Source organism: Sceloporus occidentalis, unplaced genomic scaffold (assembly GCF_023333645.1).
Source record: "Sceloporus occidentalis isolate IW3139 unplaced genomic scaffold, rSceOcc1.0.p SCAF_3, whole genome shotgun sequence".
Taxonomy (NCBI): Eukaryota; Metazoa; Chordata; class Lepidosauria; order Squamata; family Phrynosomatidae; genus Sceloporus; species Sceloporus occidentalis.
Genome location: NW_028316983.1, coordinates 241389478 through 241410658, shown reverse-complemented (window position 1 = coordinate 241410658; position 21181 = coordinate 241389478). Strand labels below are relative to the sequence as shown.

The 21181-nt window shown below is 40.8% G+C and overlaps 1 protein-coding gene across 2 annotated transcripts in view; it reads left to right on the top strand.

The window, feature by feature from the left end:
- Positions 1 to 477: 477 nt before the first annotated feature.
- Positions 478 to 21181, top strand: part of LOC149317671 (protein FAM135B-like) — a 190782-nt gene continuing 170078 nt past the window's right edge. For both annotated transcript variants that reach the window (XM_089518010.1, XM_089518014.1), the window contains exon 1: positions 478 to 692. The gene's annotated coding sequence lies outside the window, so the exon portion shown is untranslated. The remainder of the gene's footprint in view (positions 693 to 21181) is intronic.

Here is a 21181-nt window from a genome sequence, read left to right as displayed (position 1 = left end):
ACTTCCAAAGAACATGGCAAGATGATTTTTCTTTTAGTCCCGGGTGTTCTTTTTCTGAAGAACAGTAGGCGTAACACCTCCAGGCACTTCTCCTGAGGCTCTTTCTGTTCTCCAAACTCTGCTGCTTTCTCTGCTCTTACTTTTTATTTAATTCCTAGTATCTCCCTGAACAATGGGATCCTTGTCAGGAACCTCCGTCACTGATGAGCAATAGCAACATATAAACAAGACATGGTATATGCTTGACAAAATGAAAGACTTATGCAATATGGTTACTTTCAGCTTGTTCTTCAGCCAGACTTGGGTCCTGCCTGTGAAAGAACCAGGAGTTCTAGCAGCTGTTGCACTGTGTGATGCTGCTGAGTTCGGTCACCATGGCAACAGCATCAGCAGCATCAGCGATATTCTCCTCCTCCCTCCTCCTCCTCTTCCTCCTCTTCTTCCTCCTCCTCCTTAACATCATCAGTACCAGGAACAGCAGCAGTAGCAGCCTTGGTAGAAGCCAGAGCCTGGTAGCATTGGCTGCAATTGAAGGAGCTGGCTTTGTAGACCAGCTCAGCTGCTAGGACAGTGATGAGGTGCAGCAACCACGGCATTGTCATTTTCCGGAAGACACACAGATAGAAAAGAACTGAGAGAGAAAGAGAGAGAGTTGAAGACAGTACACTGCAGATGAACCAAAGAAGACCCAGGTAAAATCCCCAGCCTCTGACTGTTTGCCAACTCTCTGTCCTTGATTGGTTCACACATGTTTTTTTCTGTCTTTCTGACCTACTGACTAATCATTTTGAAGAGACTGAAATGATTTTTTTTTGTTAGCAACGTCTTTTTTTATTTATTTTTGTGTGGTTCAGAAAAAGGATTTTCCTCCCCTCCCTCTACCCTCATCTGACTTTCATCAGATCATACATCAAATATATTCAAAGAGAAAATGGTTAGAAATGTGTGCTGATGTTGTGGGGGAGGGAATAGACAGATGCAATGTTTTGAGGCAATGCAAAGAAATATTTTTGCAGAGTGCTTCAGAATAAAAAGTGGGCAGTAGCTTGGAAAGAGAGGGCTGGCACAGAAGCAGATAATCCTTTTTTATATAAAAAAAAATAAAAATAAAATCCAATCTACTTCATGCACAATCAATCAATTAAATTGCTCTGACATATCGGATTAAATATCAGGGGGGGATTGCTGACATTTTTAAGAGTGTGGTGTGCGTGCATGAGAGAGAAAAGGAGAGGAAAGAGAAACAGATTAGAGGTAAAGTGATGGTATCTCTCCAAAAAGCTTGCATTACAGCGTGAAAATAAAACTAAGAAAAAGTCTGTCCTATAATTAGGGATGGTGAGCTCATGGCATAGTGGCCTATTTGCACCATGAACTTACATAGATTGATATTAAACATATCCAGGTGTGTTAGGACAGGTTGCATATTATCTGTCTAACCTAGTGCTATCTAATGAAATTGGCAACACTTATCCAAGGTGTAAGGAAGATGTCTTAACCACCTCTCTTACCAGAGACCTTTCAATCAAAGATGGAAAATACTGAACTTGTGATATTTTTGCCTGCAGAGCACATGCTTGTCCCAGAGACATTGACACATCCAGTGTAATTTGATGTGTGGTAGATAGTTGTTCAATTTAGTGTTTGGGTTGTACAGTGATCAGGTTTTAGGCAAACCTTCTGGCTCTTTCTTCAATGCCTATAATTCTGAGGCTACAATCCTTTGCCAAAGTACCATGAAATAAGTCCCATTGACTTACTTACTCCTTAATGGGGGTCAGTCCCATTGGAGAAGTGAGTGAGCATGGAGATGGTTGTACTGTAAACCTATTGTGTCAAAATATAGATCCATAGGGAAGTTTTTATCCATTGCAAAATGGAAGCAATTGCCTTTTAACCAAACTTTAGATAGTCACATTATTTTGAGATACTATCTAGCTGTTTATATGAAGTTGTGTCTGATCTGTAATTGCACTATGTGCTTTATGGCTCATCTTGAACTGGTTTATGTCACCACTGTTATGATTCTCTAGCCATAGATATAGGACTTCAGTCCAAAACACACGGTAGAAATAAATAGTTTGAGACTGCTGTAACTGCCCTGGCTCAGTGCTAAGGAAACACAGAAATTGTAGTTTATTGTGTGGCACCAGCGCTCTCTGACAGAGAAGGCTAAATGTCTCACAGTTCCCAGAATTCCCTAGCACTGAGCCAGGGCAGTTAAAGCGGTCTCAAAGCGGTTTATTTCTGCAGTGTGTTTTGGACCATAATCTCCTTTAATTCCTGACTTTAAGTAACACGACAATAGTGGCAATCATTCAGATGATAATTCCAGGTAACTTTTCAGATCACTGATATCTTGTTGGTCTTTTAGCCTTTTGTGAATTATGTTGTATTCATATGCCATTTGCAGACAGGAAGACAAAGCTGAAAGTAAATATCAGTGAACACTATAGTTACTTGCTTTTCTGGGATACTTTTGGTAAAGACTGGCAAAAGTTACAAATTTCTTCATGCACCCAACAGAAAGAAATTGAGATTTGAGAATCCAGGCAGAGGGCTTAGTTCTTAGATGTCTGTTTTTAATTCCTGGTTTATTCAACCATGTTTGTGAGTCTGGATTATGATTGTCACCTCTGTTTTCCTGAGAGGTACAACATGATTTTTTTTTCATACTGAGAATATCTATTGAATATCTATTGAATCTGACCGCTCCACATAAATGAGAATTTTGTTGGCTTGTTTATCATAAATTTAGCAGAAACAGCATGAAATTTTTAAAAATGCAGAAGAAAGAAGAACTGACAGTTTTGCCGGGGGGGGGGGGTCCAGTTTTCTGAGCTGCAAATGCAGACCATAATGCAGATATTTTGATTTGCCATTAGGATTCACTAAAAGCAAAACCTAAAGCAAAACTAGACTGGGGGAATCAATAGGCATGTGAAGAAGGATTAAAAACAATATCATCCAAATGTCTCAATGAAGTCTTGCAAATCTCTTGAATTTCATGGAAACCAACATTTGAAGTGAAGCATGATCGGCTTACTCAGGACAAGTATCTCATAACTGAAGAAAGAACTGGACTGGAGTTGGGTGTATTTGTTTGTGTATTTGACAATGAAATGCTGTAGAGTACAATATTACATGTGTCTACCCATGAAGTAAAGGTGTATCTGCACTACACATCTGTAACAGTTGGATACCATTTTAACTGCCATGTCTCCATACTATAAAATCATGGGATTTTTAGTTTGGTGAAGTATGTAGGATTCTCCAATGGAGAACTGTAGTGCACTACTGCTATCTAGCAGAGAGTTCTAAATATCTCATGAAATTCAAAGCAGAGAGTTCAGTGTTTCGGCACTGTGTAGTGCAGGTACACTCTTAGTTTTACTAAATTCAGTTTTGCTTGATTCCAGAGGTGGCACAGCTGGATGGAATGGTCACCTCAGGAAGCAGAGCACAAAGGAGTGGTAAATCTGCCACACCACATCACACCACACTCTGAGAGATCCCCTGCTTCTGCCATTGCACCTAATTTGTAGGGTGGTTTTCCTAACTCAGAGTGCAATGGAGAGGAAGGAAGCATACATATGGGAATCTTTCTCAAAGTTGGGAGCTAGTTAGCCCAAGACCAATTCTCTTGGGAGCAAAGGCTATAGCTGCTGTCACCATGCCTTCTTCCTTGCTGGAATGATTTTCAGTGTGTCTCTTTGCTTCCCTTTATCCTCCTTTTTTTGCATGGCACCACCTTTTCTGCTGTGGTGCTACTCCTCCAGGTCCACAGCAATTACTCAAGTAAGGAATTAATGTGTGGAGTGGAGTGAGTATCCAGAGATGTTGCCTGGGATGAAGGTTGAACATTGGATTTGCCTGGGCTGAAGAATGGAAGGGACAAGGACAAACGATGAGGCTCAAACACAAGGATCCTGGGGTTTGGTGGAGGAGGAGGAAGAACTGAGTGGGAGAAAGGATCTACAGTTCCTCCTTCTCTCCCCCCCCCCCCAGACATTCTCACCATCCTATCCTCCTTTCTTTCCTTTTTAGCCTCCTCTTTCTCCTGCTGTTGCATGGGGAGAGAAAATCACTCCCATAACCATTTCCTCCTATGCATGAGGTGAGCAGGCAAGAGGTGTAGGGGAGAGCCTGCATATGATGCATCAAATTTTGAGGTGGCCATAAGAAGTCATAATTCAGTGACAGATTTGTGCATAAGAAAGTCTTAGGCTCTAGGTTTGGCTTGCGTAATGCTGGGAAAGACCCTTTCTGAAATGTAGATGAGCTACTCCGGATCATCTCAACAATACCAAACTGGATGGACCAATAGTATGACTTTATAGAGCAGCTTCCTATGTTTACAAGTGAGGGCAGAGGAGTACAACCTGAAACCCTCTCTCTCTCTCTCTCTCTCTCTCTCTCTCACACACACACACACACACACACACACACACATCTGAGGGAGAGAGAGGCTTTGCCTGCCATCACCATTGAAAAATGTATGTTTTCACTGCAGAATTCCATATGGACCACTCTTAGACTTTCAAGTATGATTTATCTACTCCTTTAAGCAGAACTTGATATCTCTTCACCAATGCAGATAGCATGTACTGAGAAAAGACTTGCTCTTTTAATGATATCATTAGTATACATTCCCCTGCAGGCCATTTTTCTTTGCTGATGTGTGAATGTTGTGGTGGTCATTTTTCTCTTATCAAAGGAACTAATTAGGTCTCTATTCTGTTCCTCCCAAGATTAGTGTATGCCAATGAGTGAGAGAACCAAATATCTTTCTTTCAGATGGAAGGGAGAGGAGGGCTTCTCTGTTACAGGTCATAGACTTGGCCATGTTGATGGATGAAATCAGTAGAGTCTCGCACACCACTGAGAAATTATCATGCAGTCATGGGGATAGCCACTCTAGATCTTACATTAATGGTCGGATTCAGATTGTGAGAAGTCTCCATATCTCAAAATATGATGTTGTATTTAATTATTGTGCCTCATCACAAACTGTGCATCTTTCCTCTGTGTATTTACCACAGCCCACATTTAAATGCCATTTATGCTGGCATCCATTATATGATATCTATGCAGGGGTTTACAATCTGTTAATTGTGTGTTGAATGACACATAAACCTTCAGTCTATCTCCTCCAGTTTATGATCTCTTATTTTTAAAGCATGAATAATCTCTAGTCATTCTTTTTTGTGTGTCTAGGGGTGGGCAAAGATGTCAGCTTCACCTTCTCCCACTTTCAATTTGATAAAAAGTAAAAAATAAAAATAAGTCTGTTCCATCCAGTTTATGAGCAAATTTGCAAATTCTGACAGGTTTTGGGTCATAAAAACCCAAAATGAACTGAGACAAATCTCTACTTCAAATCTGCAGTGGTCATATTTTGCAGATAAAACAGTATGGAGAGGATCTTATTGAATCTGTCTTCCATGTATATCCTAATGACATTTTCAGAGCAAAAAAGAGGTGGCAATCCTACTTTAGCAGAATAGTCACAAGGTTTTACTCCCCAACTTTCAACAGCTATCTTTCCAAATGTTCCTCCTCCCAGATGTTAAAATCTATTGGTTTTTTTCTTCTCCCCATGGTTGATTTCTTTTAAATCTAATTTTCCTTTCCTGTCCCATTTGAGGCTGCTGCATAATTAATGCAGTTGACACTGATTTAACTGTCATGGTTTCATCCTATGGAATCCTGGGATTTGTAGTTTCTTGTGGCACCAGAGCTTTCTGACAGAGAAGTCTAAATATCTCACAAATCTACAAATAACAGAATTCCACAGCATGGAGCCATGACAGTTAAAGTGATGTCAAACTGCATTAGTTATGCACAGTAGGTGCAGCCTACAAAGAAATTTAGAAATTTCACAAAATTCCTATCAAACAAAATTAAATTCTCTCCTACTTGTAGTCTTATCCTCTAGCATGGTCTCAGCTGCTCTACTTTTATCTCTCTGAACAAAAAATGAGATGAATCACAAAGATGATTCTGCCTTGTAATAATTGTTTCCTTTCCTCCTATTCATTCGATCTAGACTATTCTGTTAGATGTGTTCTGAGTCTCATATAAGATCCTGGCATTCAGCACTATAGGTGCATTTTCCACAAAATATGATCCAGATGAATAATTCTCAATGAAAAAAAAGAGAGTGTGACTTAAAGCTTGTAACATGTGCCCATATATGTTTTATATGTTGAGACGTCATGCATTAGAAAATGATCTTCTCTTTGTCCCATTTAGATGAGTTGAAACTGTGCAAGATGGTACATGAAGTTTATATCATTAGCCTTTGGGTTCAAATAAAATATCCTACTATTTTCTGTGCAGCAAAAACAGTTGTGAGATTCTTGTAAATTTGGACTGGTACTGTGGATGTTTCAGAAAGCCTATCTTTAAAAATATCCTGAATTCCCTAATTCCTTAATTCAGAGGAAAATCCAAGCTGTAAATGAATTCTTGATTTCCCTCTGTCATCTTTTATTATCCCTGTCCAACAGTCTACCAGAACATCATCCTAGCCCCTTCCTTCAGTGACTGTATGGTGCAGAGACAGTGTCATCTCTATGGAAGGAGAGGAGAGATACATAGTTTTTTGTGGGTTTTTCAGGCTATGTGGCCATGTTCTAGAATAGTTTCTTCCCGACGTTTCACCAGCATCTGTGGTTGGCATCTTCAGAGAATGATACATGTTTTTGTTTGCTTTGTTCTATCTTTTCTTCTTTCTTTGTGCCCTCATGCACAGGGCAAAACAAACAAAAAAAGTCCAAAAAGCCAATTGTAGGTCTCCCAAAGACTACAGCGTTTTCCAGTGTTGCCTTACATATCCAAGAGATGAAAAGAAGACAATAATACTTGCACCACATTTTCTCTGGACATCTTTATTCAGCTAATAAATGAAGGAGAAGAGGGAAAGGGCTCCATTGTGGCTGCTTCCAGGCTTTTAGTAATCTTAATGGTATTGTTTTATTGTTATTGTTTACTGCTATGATTTATTAGTTATGGTGGGTTGCTGGGGTTCTGGGACATTGTATTTTATTGTATTTTAATGTTTTTAATGTTGTTAGCTGCCTTGATCTCATTGGAGAAGCGGGGTATAAAGAAATTTATTATTATTATTATTATTATTATTATTATTATTATTTAAGCTGCAATGGAGGGGAGGTTAAATGTGATTGAACTGTTTTTAATGCAGTTGGTGTTATACTATGATGACTGTTTTAATTGTTCTTTCATATTATAAATTGCTGAAAGAGAACCTACATCAGGGCACTGTACTGTAAATCTTCCCATGGGGATTGTGTTATGCAACCTTTGTGTTAAATTATAACATTGCATAACTGAATGCATAGCCAGCTGTACAAGAATTAGATCCATAAACACAAAGGCACTTTATGTGCCACTTCACTTCCTTGACCTTGATCCTGAATGTAAACATTTTTGATCAGTCAAAAATATCAAATCCCTTCCAGAGAGTTTACACAAATGTAAAAGCCCAACAACATTCTGGCCATTGTTTTTTTAGTTGCACTTTGTTTTTAATGTGTTGTCAGCTGCCTAGGAGAAAGGCGGAATATTGACTGGTTGGATAAGTGAGTGGTTAAATAAATAAATACAGTGTACTTTCACAATTGAGAACTGGTAGGTAGAAGTTTGGGGGCTTGATATAAGCAAGGTCTTTTCCTCACTCTCCCTAGGCACCAGGGTTCATGAAAAAAGTCATTACTGACTGTAATCATAATGATGAGGCCCAGCTAGAGTGGAAGTATGAACCAAGTGTTGAATGTGAATCAACACGTTGAAAGAACAATGGATTCAATGGTTTTAGTCTATGCAAGAATTATAGTAAGATTTAAACCAGATTTTTTGGAGGTTTTTAAACGGAGGCTAGATGGTCATCTGTCAGGGGTCCTTTGATTGTGTCTTCCTGCACGGCAGGGGACTGGATTGGATGGTTCTTGTGGTTTCTTCTAATTCTATCATTCTGTGATTGTTCTACCTGGAGATGGTTGCGGTAGATCTACTTAATGGAATTTGCTCCTTTGGTATGATCCTGCAGGGCACTTCTCAGTTAATCTGAAAATAGCTTTGGAGGGGAAAAATAACACTGTGCCCTGGATATATGTGGCCATGGAAGGAAACAGAAAGCTGGACTAGATACTGTAGTTGGATACAACTAGAGGACCATTCACACTACAGAATTACAGTGCTATTATTCTACTTGAATTGCCATAGTTCCAGGCTATGGAAGCCTAGGAACTTCAGATTAGGAAAAGGCATTTAGAATTCTTAGCCAGAGCATCCTACTGCTGCACCAAACTGCAAGCCCCAAGATGCCATGAGATGGAACCATGACAGTTAAAGTGGAATAATAGCACTCTAATTTTATAGTGTGGATGGGCCTCAGAATTTTCTCATGTTCTGTTCATGCCTACGTGCATTTCTATGGTGAGAGAGATCCATTCTTATAGTCGGGGATGTGAAAACCTTGCATTCTTGATTTTGCTGAATTACTCTGAATCCCACTTGCTTTTGTTTTTCTATCAGGTCATTTTGTATTGGGTTGTGGGACCTTGGGTATGATCCTGTTCACCAACTGCGTAATGCAAAAGTATACCAGCATAGCTAGAATTATGCTAGTTCGCACTGTTGCATTGATATTTGGCAAGTACTTCCAGTTCTGTAGTTGTAGATCAGTTTTAGCATTAGGAGACACCCTTGTGCAATGTCCTAAGTAGCACAATCACTTGCACACCGGCTAAACCAGCACATTACTTATACAACGCTAATTAAAATGCTATTCTTGTGCAATATCTTAAAAAGCACAGCCACTTGTTTATGCCAACATAAGGCAGCAACAAATTCTCTCACATTTCCCCCCAAAATGTATTTTATGAGTTTTAATAACCATTTGCTCATCTCTGATATAGTCTAACATTGGCCCTGGACAAATGGGCCCTGTAGCATGTCCTGGTGACGTGCTAGGGTTGCTTCAGGGTGCCATTTCTAGACACCTCACAACCCTAGGATGTCACCAGGACGTCACAGCTGTGCAGTGCCATATACACAGTGTGCACAGATGTGATGTCACTGCCGCACGACTTCCAGACGGGCATGCATGGCAGTGACGTCCTCATGCCACTACAAGCAATTTGCGGTGGCACAAAAAATGGTCCTTTTTAGTGGTCCTTTTGCTTCTGTGTAGCCGCACCGCACAATTTGGATGCTGTGGTGCGGTTACACAGAAAGAAGAGGTGGCCAGTGGCCACCTCTTTCTAGCAGTTTGTACCCCACCATTCTCACCCTTCCATGCCCAATGAAGTCCACATGAAGCGCACTAGTATCCTTCCCACTCAGTACTTTAACTTCAATGAGTCATGAATGGGAATATGAAAGAGCTTCAGATGCAGGAGTTACACAAATGAACACTGGAGGCAGATGAGCAAGAATTGAATGCTCTTTGTGGAGCACAGGGACAAGCCGCTTTGATTGCCTAGTTACAGAAAAGTGGGATAAAAATAAAAGTTTTATTATTATTTTATTATAAGCAGAGAGACATGGAGAATAACACAAAATAACTCCCTGGCCTTGCATTAAACATACTGGGGATAGCTCCATGGCTTGGAATTTTGCAAAATTAGCCATGATTAAAGTAAAAGCCAAAGGATTTCATTTTGTAATGCATACCATCAAATGCCATCCATTTGGAAGAGACAGTGAATCTGCAGTGAATCTTCTCTCCAATCGCTTATTCAGCTGCCTTTAAACTGTCCCAATTTTTCTCCCCCACTGCTTTTCCCATTCATCCTTGATTTACTTCACATGTGGTACAAACTATGTTCAAAATGTAAAAGCAGTTTGCACTCAATTAACTTAGCAGGGAGAGAGCGGAATCCTGCTGTTCCCTGTGGACCCAGGCAAAAGTAAACCTGCAGCCTCTCCTATCTTGTGTGTTCTTTGGATTAATAATTTCTGACATCCTGACCTTGCCTTGATGTTGCCTGGCCACATGTATCTCAGTTTTTTATCTGTGAAATGTTGCCAAGTATGGTCAGGATGTTTCAAGTTTGTTTCCATAAGTTTCAAGCCGTAATTCTATGCATGTTATGTGCTGAGTAAGCACCACTGAACTAAATGAGTACTTCTGTGTAAATATACCCAAAAGATAGCTATCCTACTCATAGCTGACCTAAAGGATTAGGACCACCTTATCAGTGAGGTCTGTTATTCTATTGTCATTCATTCACTCATTTTGCAGTGGTACAAGTGAGGGAAGTTTAAGCTTTAGCTCCCATCATCTCAAGTCATTATGGCCATTCATAACTTGCCACCATTAGTAAAGACTTAGAAATCATAGGTCCAAAACACACTGCAGGGATAATTCAGTTTGAGACCGCTTTAACTGCTCTGGTTCAATGCTAGGGAATTCTGGGCATGATAGTTTTGTGAGACACTTAGGCGGGTTATAGACCGCCGCTTTGAGGCGGTCTGCTGCCGCCGCCGTTTGCTCCGTGCGGGAGCCGCAGCAGCCACACCGCGCAAAATGGAGCTCCTTCTTGCGGCGCCTCTGTGACGTCGTGAGGCGCTGCTGGCGCATTCACGATGTCATAGGCGCCGCGACACGTCTGGACGCTATGCGTCCAATACGTAAACATGGCAGCCCCCATGTGGAAGGGGTGCCGCCATGTTGTACGTATGGAATACGTACTAGGGTTAGGGGGTGCGGAAGCACCGCCCCTTCCTAACCCTAATACGTATTCCATACGTATTTTTTGGCGGTCTGTAACCCGCCTTTGTCTTCCCTGTCAAAGAACTCTGATGCCACAACAAACAACATTTCCCAGAGTTCCCTAGCACTGAGCCATAGCAGTTAAAATAGTCTCAAACTGGGTTATTTCTGCAGTGTGTTTTGGCCATTGTGTGTTATCCACAAAGACAATTTGTGAGGTGGGTTAGGCTGAGAAATGGTATCCACCCCATGGCTACTTAGTGACTTTCATGGACTGCTGAAGGTTTAAATGCAAGCTTGGGCAATTCAAAGTGACAGATACTCACCTGTAAAAAGCATCCACTTACTGTCTGTATATCTTTAATCAGAACAATCTGTATTCTTCTGAAAGCAGGAGCCATCCAGATCCCCTGAGGCTTTCTGAGAGTCATGAGAGTAACCACTATCCCTTATTCTTTGCCCTCAGCACCTGGAACTCACAGATGTTCTCCCTGTTGATAGTGCACTGCGTAGGACATGCTGTAGCTATGCTGGAAAAAAAGGCAACCTTAGTTTAAAGACATCCTTTCTCTGGGTCCCACCCAGCTTTTGTTTTTGTTGCATGATGGTGAATTTGCAAAACATTTAGATTTAATCATGAATTTAAGGATGGTGAGACTCCAATTTCCAACCAAGGTTACATAGGCTTCTCTAAATCCACACTTCCAAGAGCGTTGTGAGGTGGATGCAGTTTATGCTCTCAAATTCACATATTGATAAATGGCTGAATCCATGTCTGGGAAAAATGTGCACATTTGAACAGTGAGCATTAAAACGTGTATACTTGCGAAATACACACACGGAGACAGACATAGACCTTGCTTAAGCAAACTTTAGTCAATGGAGATAACATACTCAGCTACTTTGTACAGTTTAAAAACATGTGACATTTGAACACAAAACAAAAAAGAAAAAGATAATTCTAACCCTTTTAAAGGAGAAGGCGGGGGAGGAAAATGGACAGGTTAAGATGTAGATAGCCAGCAACAACAACAAGAGCATGATCTACAACAGATGTGAGCAGAGCTCAGCATGGCAATGCTAGTTTAGAGAACTGCTTGTAGCCCGTGGCTTTGGCTAGCAATAGGACAATAGTTTTATCGATATTAGTTTTACATTGTATGAGAAGGACACCCAGTGAGAACCTGGGAGTCCAAATATGACTGCCAATAAAGACCTGATATAAGCAACATTGGCTGATAAAGCTTCCATAATTACAGGCATTAGTAGGGGTGCAATTTTTCAGTGGTAGGTTTCTTCTCCAAGGTAGCAACAAGTAATTTCTGTAATTTTCTTCCCACCTTCACAGTTTCCAAAGGCTATTCTGAATTTGGGACTTATTCTGCACAAAATTTGCCTATGTTTGTTTTGTGCAGAAAACAGAATTTTCTTCACAGGAAAAAGCATTTTCTGTATGGAATCTAATATTTCAATGCAGAATTGTTAATCCTTGTGCATAAAATGCTGTGTTTTTTTTGTTTTGTTTTGTTTTTTGGCACAGAAAATGCTGTTTTCTATGAAAATGAAATGTGAAAAATTTATGCAGAATGAATCCCCAATTATAGTATTTCCTGGAGAGAAAACAACATTGTCTGCATAGGAATTAATAGTTCTGCACGGAAGTATTATTTTTCAGGCAGAAAATGCTGTTTCCTTTGCATAAAATGTTATTTTCTGCCCAAAACAATACATAATTTTTGCACAGAATAAGTCCCTAACTGTGAAGATTTCCATCAGTGTAGGATTCTTCTCATCAGGGTTTCTCAGCACTCAAAAAAACATGTTTTTGACCATATTTCAATTTTTTCCCTATGCTGGGCAGGTACATTTAATTACTGGATGATGAGGTTCAGCAGTCGGATATGAGATTGCCTCATATATGACTTGCAAGCATCCAAAGGCATCTATTTTTTCCTCAGCTAGAGAGAGAATGGTGGAATAGATGTCCTGATTCATGGTGTTTTCTTCAAAATCTGCATCTGATGCACAGCTTCAATTTTTCACTCCTCCAAATCTGCTTTAGATGAAATCTGGTGGTCAGGTAGGCCTTCGCAAGATCTCTTTTGGCAAAATCTTGATCATCTTCTCCAAATTCTTTTGGCCAGTCCTCAGATATTCCATACAAAGTTTGTTTCCCGTTTCAGTGTGGGTGAAATATAGCAATGAATTCCCCTTAGTGAACATTATCTGGCATCATTTATTTGTAAAGTTTCAGAAAACAATATAAAGGCTATGTGCTCCTTCTGCAGTTCAATTCCTGCTGTTTTATTATTATTACTTTTTTAAAAACCCATAGTTAATAGCTGCACAAGGCTCCCCTCTCCTCAGGCATCAAGGCTATTTTCTCCTTCCTTCCTGCATGATGGCCAGAGGGGATATTGCCTCATTCTCACTGAAAAACCAATCCCAGGGATATCTAGCAAGAGTTGGGGAATGGAGATGCATACTTCAGCAAAGTGACTGCAAAGGCCCTTAGACGTGCGGTGGATTACTTTTCCATTTTGAAGGCTGAAGATTTAAGGATGCTTTCCTCCCACTTTCCCAGTGAAATATATTCCAAGGAAGGAGAAATACTGCCACATAATTTCATCCCTGGTCATAATAAATCAACTGCAGCACTTTAATCCACTTCTCGCACATGGCAGAAATAGCTGTGCCATATAATAAAGAGAGTGTATATGGGTGTGAGATGAGGAATGGAGCTAAGTGAGCATTTCATCAACACATGTTAATGAGGAAAGGCCATTGGTGGCCTGGCATTTATACTGTGACTCCTAAATATTATTCTGAATAATAGTTTGCATCCAAGAAATACAATCTTTGGATTATTTTTATTATTATGAGATTTGAAATCCTTTATTTCAGATCCTTTATTCTGAGTGTGTGTGTGAGAGGGGGAGAGTTTGAGAAAGTGACTGAGAGGAGGAGAAGAAGAGAAAGGAAAATGGAAAAAGTTATTATAGAAAATTTAAGTTTATGCAATCAGTAAAATATACCAAGCAATATGTGGTGAATGTTGATATGAGCCTGAATACTATTACTTAATCCTAACTAGCATGGATTCATTCAGTCAACTGTTGACAAGCGGGTCAATACATGGTAAAATATGTTCATCTGTCTGACAAAATTATTCCGAGTTGTAAGGAGACTCTTGGGATCAGGCTCAGAGAAACCAACAGTGGTTTGTCAGCCATGTCAAGGGGAAAGTAGCTCATATTCACTCAAAGCATGATGCTACAGTCATTAGAGAGGAAGTGCCCAGTGCTCCATCTGGTCAGGTTTCATAGAATCCTAGAGTTGGAAGAGACCACAAAGGGCATCCAGTCTAACCCCCTTGCATGAAAGCATCTATTTTAGTCTGATAATGAGAACAAGATGGTTCAATTGGCCCATGCCACCACATGTAAGCTAAACTCTTGCCCATCTTGACTAATAAAATCTAGCAGAGGTGGACTGATCACGTACATCCACATGATGGTAAATGCCACATTATGTTAGAGGGATGTGCCTGGTACCTTGATGGAAGAAACTGCATGTCCTGTCCTAAAAGTACCACTGTGGATCCATAGCAAAGTGGCAACTACTGTCACACCGGTAGCATTCCCTTTTTGTGCAGGGGGTGTCTGATACCTGGGCAACTGCAGATGTTATTGGGAAAAACAATCCATTTCAGTCTGGTTTCAGGACAGGGCACAGCACAAAATCAATCTTACTTGCTCTGACTGGCAGTCTGGGTGAAAGACAGGGGGAGTGGTACCTTGTTGATCCTTCTGGCAATGTCAGTAGCTTTTGTCTGATAGGAGTAGGAGCACTATTTTACAGTGGTTCTGCTCCCATCTATGGGACCATCTCCAGTGAGTAACATTAGATAACAAGATGAACCCTGTTCAGACCCATGGCCATTAAGATGTGGGGTGCCACAGGGTGCCATCTTGCTACCCAAATTGTTCAACATCTTTGTGAATCTGCTGGGGAAGCCAGAAGGGATTTTGGAGTGGAGTGACGTAAGTATGCTTGCTGGTGACATCTAAGGGTCCCTCTGGGACAAATTTACTACAGACTAATAAGACTAGACTTGCTGTGGTTACCCAGAGGACCTTCTCATCGGCCGCTCCTAAACTTTGGAATGACCTACTGGAGGAGATCCGTCACATAACATCTCTTGAGGCCTTTAAAAAAGCCATCAAGACGGATCTATTCCAGTGGGCATTCTCAGACTAATACATGGGCCCTCGCCACTGTCCCACAACTGTGCCTCCTTGACTCTCTCTTAAATCACCTCATTTTAATAGGGTTTAATTTTTATTGAGATTTTAATAACTGATTTTTATGCTGTTTTATTTTAATTGTGGGTTAGGGATTGTGTTATTATTTTACTATGTTTTATTGTTGATTGTAACCCTCCCCGATCCTCCGGGGAGAGGTGGGCTAGAAATATTATTATTATTATTTAATTAGGTGTACTTATCATAGAAATTATGCTGTGAAGTTGCTGGATTGGTGCCTGGATGCCATAATGGCCTGAAAGAGGCCCAATAAACAGAAGGCAAATCTTGATGAGAAGGATGAATGAGGAGGTGCTTAGCTTGGCAGCATTTCTAGACCAAAGTTTGTCACTGGAGGCCTAAGTGGTTTACAGACTGCCCAAAAGGACAGTCTGCCGGCGCCGGTGTTTGCTGTGTCAGGGAGCCGCAGTGGACAAACTGCGCGATTCCCTGATGCAGCATAAAGAACCTGCAAAAAGCGGGTTCTTTTTGCGGCATGGAAATGACACCACAAGGCGCCTATGGTGCACTTGTGGCATCATTTCCGTGCCATGACGTGCAGATGCTAAGCATCTGCTATGTCAAAATGGCAGCACCCATGTAGAATGGGCGCTGCCATTTTGTACGTGTTCAGCATGTACTAGGATTAGGGGCGTCTGGAAAGGACTCCCCTTTCTAACCCTAGTACGTGCCGAGCACATACTTTTTGGCGTTCTGGAACCCGCCCAAGTTAGAGTCCAAGGCTTGGAGAGCTTGGTGGCAGCTCCAGCTGGTGAACCAGTTATAGTCTTTCCTGGATAGGGATAATTCAGCTTCAGTAGTCCATGTATTGGTAACTTCCCGATTAGACTACTGCAGTGCACTCTACTTCAGACTGCCATTGAAGACAACTTGGAAACGACATCTAGTGCAAAATGCAACAGGAAAAATCCTGGCCGGAGCAGCATATAGACAGCATATAAAACCACTCTTAAAGTTGCTGCACTGGCTACAAATTTGCTTCCAGTCTGATGTGAAAGTGTTGGTGATAACATTTAAAGCCCTAATTTCTTAAGACTTTGAGACTTGAAGTAGTACCTCTCCCTATATTGAGAAACTAAGGTCTGCAAGAGGGCTCTTCCTCTCTGCCCCATCAATGGGGAGAGGCATTCTTGGCTGTGATATTCAAATTGTGGAATGCCCTCTACTTAAACTGACACCAACAATCTTTTTTCTCCCCAGTGCCACATCAAACATGGCTTTTTTTTATTAAAGACTTTGGGAACTTTGCTGTTTTATAGGCGGGTTACAGACCGCCCATTTGGGGCAGCCTGCACCCGCCCCTTTCCCCGCTGTATCGGGGCCTCAGCTGCCAGACCGGCAGCCTCCGAGGCCCCGATCCGCCGCTTTGCAGGCCACGGGGAAGCGGCAAAAGGCCGCTTCCCCGCGGCCTGGAAAGGGGTGTCCTTGGGGCTTGAAGCCCCAAGGACACCTGGCAATGGTGGGGAGGAGGAGAAAGGGGCCTCTTGGCCCCTTCCCCCTCTGTGTCGCTGGGCGCAGCCATGTAAAGGCTGCACCCAGCGACACAAGCCCCAGAAGGAGCTCCGTTTTGGAGCTCCTTCTTGCACTGCGGAAAGGGTGCTCTAGGTGCCCTCGTGCGGTGCAAAGACATCACATCCGCGCCACCTCGTTTGGAGGCGGTGCGGTCGTGACGTCGTAATGGCGGCGGCCGTGTGGAACGGCCGCCACCATTTTGTACAGACTGGGTCCATACTAGGGTTAGGGGCGTCAGGAAGTGACGCCCCTTTCTAACCCTAATATGGACCCAGTCAGTATTTTCAGGCCCGTCTGTAACGGGCCATAGTCTACAAGTGTCTGGTTTTAAATTGTTGTATCTAACTAAGTGGTTTTAACTGTTGCTTTGTTTAATATATTTAATCTTTTTTACATTTTTTATGGATTCAATCTGAAAATGTATGCCACCTTATGATCTCATGATAAAAGGTGTAATAGAAATGTGAAGTTGAAAGCTTTCATGGCCAGCATCCATAGTTTTTTGTGGTTTTTTTCGGGCCATGTGGCCATGTTCTAGAAGAGTTTATTCCTAATGTTTCACCTGTGTCTGTGGCTAGAATCTTTCTCACAGATGAAGATGAAATTTTAGTAATAAACTCTTCTAGAACATGGCCACATAGCCTGAAAACCCCACAAAAAACTATGTTATAGAAATGTTTTTGTCATCATTGTCCATCAATGGGCCCACTCTTGTTGGGGAGAGCAGCAAGGTGTTATACTTCAAGTGTTTGAAGGTGTTTTGTGCTTCAAGTGTCCTAACACCAGGGCTCTAATACTGGCTCAGCTATGGAAACCCACTGGGTGTTCTTGAGCAACTCACACTCTCTCATCCTCAGAAGAAGGCAAGGACAACCCCTCCTTCCCAAATAAATCTGTCCAACAAACTCCTGTCATGAAGTTGCCAGAAGATAGAACTGACTTGAAGGCATACAATGTCAATATAGCAACAACAGCATTGAGACTAACAATAGAATTTATTCCATTGAATTTCCAGATTCATACATTCAGAACTTCAAGGACAGCTATTAACGGAGCTTTTTTGTTATTAGATTAAAACTGATCGTGCAATCACTTTTGCCACCTTTTCCCATCTTGTGCCTACCAGGCAGTTTATTGTCTTTGTGTATATTGTAATTTTATGTCTTTAATGTATTACTTTCATTTCATGCTTCACAGCTACTACAGTCACTGTGATGGCTGGCTTTTGACAGTTACCCTCTGAGGTTAAGGGAATAAAGTAATTTTGCACTTAGATTCAATATCCATTTAAACTGCAGCTTTTGAGGGGATGCTGATGTCATTTCATGCATCTTTACTCTATGACTAACTGCATTGGGATAGAAGACCACATGCTGACTTCAGACAGGAAAACAACAAAGGAATTCTCATCTACAGAGAAAACTAGGATATTAGGCAGAACGGAGGTTAGGACCTTCTCTTGGGGCCTATTCATACTACAGAATTGTAGTATTATTATTCCACTTTATCTGCCATGATTCTCTCCAATGGAATCTGTTGCCTCTGATGAAGTAGGCTTAGTCTAAGAAAGCTTATGCTACCAACCTCTTTCCCATACTTAGTCTCAAAGATGCTATAAGATCCTTTTGCATGATTGTGCAGTGTGAATGGGCTCATGTCCATGCTTGCATTAAATGTAAAATATATCCATGCCTGCATTAAATGTAAAATATGTGGGAACATTTTTGTTTGTTTTATTAAAATGAAGAACCTTCACACTTACCGTTCCCACACTTCCTTGATGGTTTGGTACCTCGCAGCAACAATTGTTTCATATGGTTGCATTGAAGCTCTACATGGTTGAGATTAGATTACTAGACTGTTCCTTTGTTCGTTTAGTAAGAATTAAAACCAACTGCTAGTCCCAGGAGATTATTACACTGCTTTCCCCCTGATCTGGGTAGGCATGGGACCATGTGTTATTGCACAGTTTTGTGCCCAGATCAGAACCATCCCATACCCAACTGGAACATCTCCCATTACTTTGCTAAGAACGAAAAAGAAGCATTTTTAGCTAAGTCCCAATCTGACATGGGATGGTAACCATCTGGGCATGGAACTGTGTGATAAGACACAGTCTTAGCCTGGTCTCAGCCTATGCCCAGATTGGGAAAAGACAGCCAGTACAATAATCTCCCTAGTTCTAGAAGATCCAGAAAATTGGTTGTTGAATGGTAAGTAAATCTCCACTGATTCAATGGGAACATTGCAATTGTTGTTGTTGTATCCCATCAAGTCAACTCTGGTCAACCACTGTATGCTTTAATAGGTCAATGAAACTAGGAATAATTTATAAGACAGCAAATGGTTCTCTGAAGCGTCTTTCCCCAGCATTATCAACATTTCTGTGCTAAGGCAAGCTTTAAATATTAGCCATGTTGCTCATTTCTACAACCTGTTCTTCCAGGGAGATGTTGCTTTATGTTATATATTGTTTTACTATTTGTAACTTAGGAATGGTTTATGTGTAAAATACCTAGAATCATTTTTTTCTTTAAAAAGAAGCATTCAAGTCCTGTAAAATAAAATAAACAACAACATTACTTGTGAGGCCATCTCTTCCCATACCATTCATCCTTCTCCTTCAGATCTCTTGGAGAGGACTTGCTGGCTGAAGCACAATTTTTGTGACAGTGTCATGTACAGGTCTTAGTATTGGACTAAAACTCTAGGAGAACAGACTGCAATTTCTCCACTTAGCAATGGAAACCCAGTGGATGGTTTTGGACATGCCACAATCTCTCAGACCAAGAGAAAGGCAATGAATAAAACTTGCCAAGAAATTCCTAGGATAGAGTCACCACATCAACATAAAGGCACATAACTAAAAGAAGTACAAGTGGTTGTGATGAGAGAAAGGACCTTCTCACTGGTGGCACCCATATCATTGAATACCTTTCATTGATAAATCCATATGACTTCCTCTCTGTATGTCACAGAACCTCATTTAGATTTTTAAAAATCTGTTGTAACTTTTTATTTATTTTTTTAAAAAAGCATTCAAAGAATGGAAATCATAATTGTAATCATCATCATTCATGACTCATACTCCTTATGAGGCCATCTCTCCCTATGCTATCCTCCCTTCCCTCTGAGATCTATTTAAGAGAATTTTCTAAGTGATTGATGTACAATTTGTTCAGACAAGAAAACAGTCCATCTCAGCTGGTGCATCTATATCATGGAATACTTCCCTCGCTTTGGGTGCATCTGCACTGTAGAAATACTGCAGTATGATACCACTTTAACTGCCATTGCTCCATCCAATAGAATCCTGGGATTTGTAGTTTTGTCAGGCACCACCACTCTTTGGCAGAGAAGATTAAAGATCTTGTAAAACTACAAATCCCAGGATATCATAAGGTGGAGCTACAGCACTTAAAGTGGTGTCAAACTGCCTTATTTCTACTGTGTAGAGGCACCCTTTGTCTTTTAGTCGCAGATCATCATTTAGAAAGCTTTTACATGTTGAAGCTGCTTCCACTTTTAAGGTGTCATTTTATGTCTTCTAAGGTAATGTCTTGGTACTTGACCAAGCTTATGTACTCAAAGGGTGAGATATACAATTTTAAGTAAATATATCAGCACTGATTGACTACATGAATGTTAAGGGAGACTGGGTTCTATCATCCATCTCCTAACACCTACAGATTACAGAAGGACTATCTTAGCAATATTTTACTGCCTGAGGCAGAGGAGCAAAGACATCTAGATTCCTCTAAGTCAAGATGCACAAAACCCAAAGCAAGACACATCATTTTGGCAGATGACATACAAAATTATCACAAACCCCTCACACTACCCTTAGCAGTAAATAAAATAAAGGGTTTCCCCCCCCCCTCCAACCAGAGATATTAACAGGAGGGATCCAGTACCTCCTTGCAATTTTTTTTCCTCTCTCATCTGTTTTGGTACCAAAGTGCAATAGGGCTATACTTTATCTCAGTAGAAAAGCTTCACATCTTCTCCTTTCTCTTCTAGAAGAGGAGATAAGCTTCTTCATTTCCATCAATAGATTAGCCTCTTTTTAAATTCATGTTTGATCCATTCATGTTACAATTATTCTCATTCATTGGATCCACCTGCATTCTGTTTCTTTCCTTATTTAAACAGACACTGATGAAGTCTGAATTGGTGGCTGTTAATGAGAAAAAGATGATGGGGTTAAACTGAAGAAAAATGGCAAGCCAGTGTGCAACAGTGGCAAAAAAAAAAAAAAAAAGCCCAATTTCATGCAAAGTGTCCATCAGGAAAAGTAAAATTGCCAGTATTGTTTTCCCTGAATTTTTAACCTCATTGATTCCTGCCATTGAATGACAGTAGAATGAAAGCAGGGAGTTGGGGCCTTTTCATGCTACACACTTATACCACTATAATTCAATTTCAACTGCCATGGCAAAATTTATGGAATCCTGGGATCTTCAGTTTAATAAGAGGCATTCAGAATTCTCAGCCAGAGAGGTCCAATGTGTCACCAAATTATGTATCCCAGCATCCCATAGGATGTAGCCATGGCAATTAAAACAGAATTGCCATGCGAGGATTTTATATATGCATATAAATG